The sequence below is a fragment of the Tupaia chinensis genome, unplaced genomic scaffold (genome assembly GCF_000334495.1).
Source record: "Tupaia chinensis unplaced genomic scaffold, TupChi_1.0 Scaffold000600_1, whole genome shotgun sequence".
Classification (NCBI taxonomy): Eukaryota; Metazoa; Chordata; class Mammalia; order Scandentia; family Tupaiidae; genus Tupaia; species Tupaia belangeri.
Window position 1 is genome coordinate 236,870 of NW_006160117.1, and position 6,336 is coordinate 243,205.

The window sequence follows — 6,336 nt, forward strand, 5'->3', positions numbered from 1 at the left end:
GGGATTGCGGCGTGGCCATCCCCCCTGGGGGGTGATTTCTTGCTTTCTGTCTGTCTCTCTCTGTCTTTCTGTTGAGCCCATGCGCCCTATAGCAAAAACCTCTCCAAAAAAAAAAAAAAGATAAAAGAAAAAAATTACAAATGTAGCTCACATTATACTGTTCTTTCTATTAGATAGCGTGACTTCAGATAGTTTGAGAGGACTTCAAAAGATTCATGGAGAAATGGGTATGAGTTTATTTTGAGGCAAACAAATTGAAATCTCTATATAATTTTTTTATAATACACATTTCCTTTGAACTTTTTGAAGATCTGGCATATGTGTAATTCCTTATGGGAGTAATAAATCATCCCATTTTAAAGTGCAAAATAAACATTTATTGATTTTGTTTCTTCTACATGTCTTTTTTTTTTTTTGTAAATTTCTTTGGGTTTCTGGACCAATTTCATATCTTCAAATGGCAATTAATGTTATGGTGGCTCCTTGTTATATTTGTACAAATAGGAGTTCTGTCTTTCCCTTAAGTAATTGCTATGAATTAAAACTCCTAGTGACATAAGCAAAGGAGAACTTGGGCTATTATGACCTAAATTCCAGGTAGAACCCTCTGTGTGTTACATGAGTTGGTAGGAAATGATTCACATTTTCATTTGGACTTGCTTTTCGTCTGTCGGTCTCACACTGTCCACTTCTGGTTCCCTCATTAACCACTTTTATCTCCTCCCTGCTGACTGACTTCCCATTTGTTTTATTGCCCAGTTACTTCACAATCTGTTTTACTTCCCATTTGCTTCATCTTCCAGTTCCTTTTGCCCAGCCACACTTGTATTGAAGGTATTTGCTCCTGACTCTTTTTACTGTATCTCTCCTAAATTATCTCTTTCCAGAAACAGGTACTTGTCTCTTGGAAACCTCTCACAGCTCCTTCAGCTCAGTTTGCTCTACATGGAGAGTGGGAGTGCTCCCTAAATGGTGAAAGCATGCCAGATTCCATAAAGGGGTTATAAGACATCATATCAGTTTAATGTAGTGACTTCTTATATGAAGGGCCTTCAGAAAGTCTGTGGAAAAAGAGAATTAAAGTACAGTTTCATTTTGATGGCAAAAATAATCCAAATCCATGCAGAGTTGGTTTTCCATAATGTGCATTTCTATAAACTTTTTGAATACTCTTTGTAGATGTTTGAGCTCTCATAATGTCCCCATATTTGAATATAGCATCACTCACGGGTCAGATGGTGGCACTGTGGTAAAATGCAGCACTCTGCAAGGTAGACCCACGTGGGAAGGTTCCAGGTTTGTGTCTGGAGGATTTCCTCAGTATGTTGGGCACATGCGTGCTGATGATCTGGGGCTGGTGGGGCTAGGGGTGGGTCAGTGTCGAGACCCTATTAGGGGGTGTTGTCTCTCCATCTGTTTGTTTCTCTCTCTGTGTGTCTCTCTAATTCATGAAGAAAATAGACTTTTTTTTTTTAAGGGGGGAAGATGGGGACCAGCAGGTGGCATGGTGGTTAAGGCGCTGGACATTCCCACATGACTGACCACAGTTCACGTCCCGGACCTGGTAGCTTCCTTTCTCTCTTTCTCTCTCTCTCTCTGTGTGTGTGTGTGTGTATGTGTGTGTGTGTGTGTGTGTGTGTGCGTGTGGTCAAATTAAAATAAATGAATGAATAAATAAGATAATTCTTTTTTAAAAAGGTGAGGCAAAAAAGTAGAACATAAACCATCTCCCAGATTAAACTACCAGAAAGCCGGTTGTCTGAAAATTCTGCTTTCTTCTCATAGAACCTCATACCTTAAGTTCTACCATGATCACACAGGGTCCATGCACCAGAGCCTTTAGCCATGAAAAGACAGTAGCCAGTTTCCCCTTTCTTATGATTCTTGACATTTAAGGGCCCAGCTGCCTTAGGAAGTATTTTCCTTTAGGAAGTATTTTAAGATTCTGATACCCACTGAGAAGTTGACTTTGGTTCTAAATGACTGCTCTTCACAAAGTCTCAATTCTTTAAGTCATTTTGCTTCTTGAAACCTGATTACCACTCGGGATAACTGATTTTTTTCCTGGAGAAGATGAAAAGATTTTTTTCTTTCTTTTTTTTTTTTTAAAGACATTATGTTAGGAAAGGAGAAAATGAATCTCATTTCCTGCTTCAGAACATGTTTATTCTATATCTGTAAGTATATATGTGATTTGTTTTTTGGAGAGGTTTTTTGCTATAGGGCACATGCACTTGCCAAAAAGACAGAAAGACAGAGAGACATAAAGCAAGAAATCACCTCCCAGGGGGGATGACCATGTCACAGTCTCTTCTCCTCTCGGGATCTTGGGCACATATGCACATGCACCCAGCGTGAGTTTAAGCCACTGGATCCAGGACTCGAACTGCAGTCGACCACATGGGAGTCCAGCAACATAGCCATTACACCAACTGTTGGTCCCAATGTATGATATTTTCTGTAAGCAATGAACTTTCTGCACCGGGGTATTGCCAATTAGAGCAACCTGTTTGGAGGAAGAAGCCACTATTCGGAATTAACAGGAGGGAGAACAGTTTTGGGTAAAGAAATCTAACTTGATTATTGCATCTACTGGGCCATTGACAAAGTCATGACGTATTTTTCTATGCAAAAATGAGTTCTGACTCTTCTGACAACCCAGTAGGTCAGTATTTAAATTTTAAACAGTTGGCTAGCAGGTAGCTAGTTAAAAGTGCTGGATTCCCATATGGCCAACCATGGTTTGAGTCCTGGACCCAGCAGCTTGAAAATCATGCTAGGTGTGTGTTGCAGGCATGCCCAAAATCCTAAGGGGAGAATGAAGGAGAAGGGATTGTGGTGTGACCATTCCCCCTGGAGGGATGATTTCTCACTTTTCCTTTCTCACTGTCTCTCTCTAGGGAGCACACACACCCTATTGTGCTATGATAAAATACATACATACATTTAAATGAATAATTGACCTTTGGGGCCTGTAAGATCTGATAGGGTTGGATTTAACCTGCTTTATCAGGCTCTGTGGCTGCTCCCGGCACTGAAATTGTAGTTCTGGCTTCATTTATTTTGCAGCACTTAAGAGTGTTTTGTGTGCTTTTAGAGGGAGATGAGCCACACTTACTGACCTATTGATGGCTCAGTGGTTTCTTCCCATTAAGCTTTGGGAAAATGATCAAGCAATTGGCAAGATTTGGAAAACCTTGGTTTTCTTACTGGATGAAGTGAGAAAATATCACCACTTTTCCTTTCCTTTATATTGTATGGACATTCAGTTATTTTACTTCTGTGATTAATCTGATTTCAGAGTTGGGCAAATCCTTTTATTTTAGGAATATTCTTGTCTAAGACACAATGTGGAAGTTATAGCCTACAGACCAGATACCTGTTCTTTACATTTTTAAAAATTAATAGACTTTAAAGATTAGTTTTAAGTTCATAGCAAATTGAGTAGAAAGAACCACATAACCCTGCCCCACCCTTCTGCACGCAGCCTCCACCAACATCAAAATCCTGCACCAGTGTGGAACATTTGGTATAACTCATGAACTGGCATTGACCCATCATTATCACCTGAAGTCCATAGTTTACAGTGGGGCCCATTCTTTATGTCGTACATTCTGCAGGTTTTGACAGCATCTGTTTTTTGTTTTTTAATTAAGGAATGAATGAATTAAAATTTCTGAAAGTTGGGGGCCAGCAGGTGGCATGGTGGGAGAGGCCCTAGCCTCCCACATGACCAGCTGCTGTTTGAGTTCCCAGACATGGTGCCTTTCTTTCTCACTTTCTCTCTCTCTGTCAGCTCAAAATTTAAAGTAAATAAATAAAATACAATGAATAATCCTTTAATGAATTTTCTGAAAGTTTATTTGTTGAGAGAGAGAATGCACACATGCACTCCCAACAGGATCCCAATGCTGCAGTCTACCCCTAGCTTCAGCCAGTCCTGGATCATGGGCATGTGTGTATGCCTTCAAACTCAGGGAGGTTTGCAGATTTGGACCCAGAACCTTCTCACTTGGCTTAGCCTTGCAGAGAATCACGCTTTACCCTTGTGTCACCATCTGACCCAACAATACCTGTGTTTGTAAATAGAGTTTTAATGGAACACAGCCATGCCCATTCCTTTTGTATTATTTGTGGCTTCTGTGCCTCCACAACTGCAGAGTTGAGTAGTTGTCAGACTGTATGGTCCATAAAGCTAAAAATGTTTACAATCTGGTCCTTTCCAGAAATTTTACTCACTCCTAGTGTAAGACAGTTCAGTTCCCTGTTCAGAAAACTACGTGATGGTTCCCCTTAATATGCTGTTCCTCCTGTATACTAGTAACACTAAACCGTGGCTATCTGGAGTGGGACTTTTGGGGTAGCTAGGACTTTTTCAGGTGATCCAGTTACTTATAAGGCTATCTACCTCTGAGTAGAATTGCCATGTGAAAGTCTTCAAAGGTTTTTATAGCTTTAATTTACAGAGCTGTCAGCAAAATACAGTTTCTGTATAGCCCCACCAAAGTGAGATGTTATCATTTTAATTGTATCATAGCTAACATAAGGACTTAGAGCTTTCTCTTCTGCTTGGGTATATTATTTGCATTTTGTTGTATGTAAAGTGCCCGTGACCATTCAGTAACTGGAATCTGGAGTTTTAATCATTTGCATGAATTCCTTGTGTGTATTTGGCATAGTAAGCTATCATGCTGTGCCAATATTATTTCCCCATGGTATTCCCTCCTTTGGTAAAGTTATTATCAAAGTATAAGTTAAAGACATTTGAGAGGCCAGCAAGTGCCATGGTGGTTAAGGTTCTAGATTCTCATATGACTGACCGCAGTTTGAATCCCGGACCTGGCAACTTGAAAAATCACACTGGGCATGTGTGTGTGCATATACATGCCCAAAATCCTGAGAGGAGAATGGAAAAGAAGAGGTTGTGGCATGGCCATTCCCCCATGGGGGAAATATCTCACTTTCCCTCTCTGCCTCTCTCTGGCGAGCCCACACACTCTATTGCAAATACCTTTAACCACACAAAAAAAAGATATTTGGAAAAAATATTTCCTATGGTTCTTCATCCATTTTTTGTGATAACCCTTGTAGCTTGTGCCCATGTAGTTGCATATACTAACACTGTATGTTGGTTTCCTTGTTATTTAGTGCATAGTCTGAGTTTTTATATACTCAATATCATTTATAGTGCTTTTATTACAGTCAGATTTATCACCTATAACAGAGTTTGTAAATGGTTATTAAATATCTCTGGAATTTATTGCCATTTCTGATGAAACTTTCATAGCTAACACATGTTTTCTCTATTCTGCTTCTCAGTTGTACAACAATTAAGACCTCAACTCTTTCTCTGTTGCCTTTTCTGTTTTATCGTATACTAAGCTCACAGAGTAGTTTATATGCATGGATTCTATTCAGTAGGACAACTTTTCTGATTTTAACTAAATATCACATGTTAACTTTTGCCTTGTAATTTCTGTTGAGATTTAGTGATGGTAGTTCCTTATTTATTACTTAAATTTAAAAAGATTTGCTTTTCTGTATCTAGTTCTTTTTCTTGGTATATTATTCATCATGGGGCTGGCCCCATAACGTAGTGTTTAAGGAGGTGGATCTCCCATGTCCAGCCATGGTTTGAATTCCAGAAAAACACTAGGCCCATGTGTATGTATGGCCAGGATCCCAACAAGATGGAAAGATGTAGGAAAAGGGATTGTGGCATGACTACATTGGGGAGGTGCTTTCTCCCTCCATCTGTCTGTATCACTCTGGTGAGTGCATACACCCTCTGGCAATTAAAAACAAATTAGGCAATGTGCACATTGACTAACACATTATCAAAAATGTTCTAAAGGGACTGTGGATTCCTAAGCTTTGTACCTTTGCGTGTAAACTGGCATTGAAACTAGCATTAAAGTATCTCCAGTTAGCCAATTTTCCTCTTATGGCAGGGAGAGCTAATTTACTTCCATACTTTTTGTGGCAGAGCTAGGTTTGGTTGTGACCCACAGTGGGTATCGTTCATAGTCCTCAAGGAGAACCCTGCCTGCTTCTAGTCAGTACTTCACCTTAACTCTGAGATGATTATACTTTCTATCATAGTGAATGACACAAAAATTATAGTAAACAATTATGTTGAGCAGGTCAATATTTGTTTCTTTTTTCTTTTCTTTTCTTTTTTTTTTTTTTGAGAGATTTTTGCTATAGGGCGTGTGCTTGCCAGACAGACAGAGAGAGACATAGAGACAGAAAGTGAGAAATCACCCCCAGGGGGGATGGTCACGCCGCAATCCCTTCTCCTCCATTCTCCTCTCGGGATCTTGGGCACACACGCAC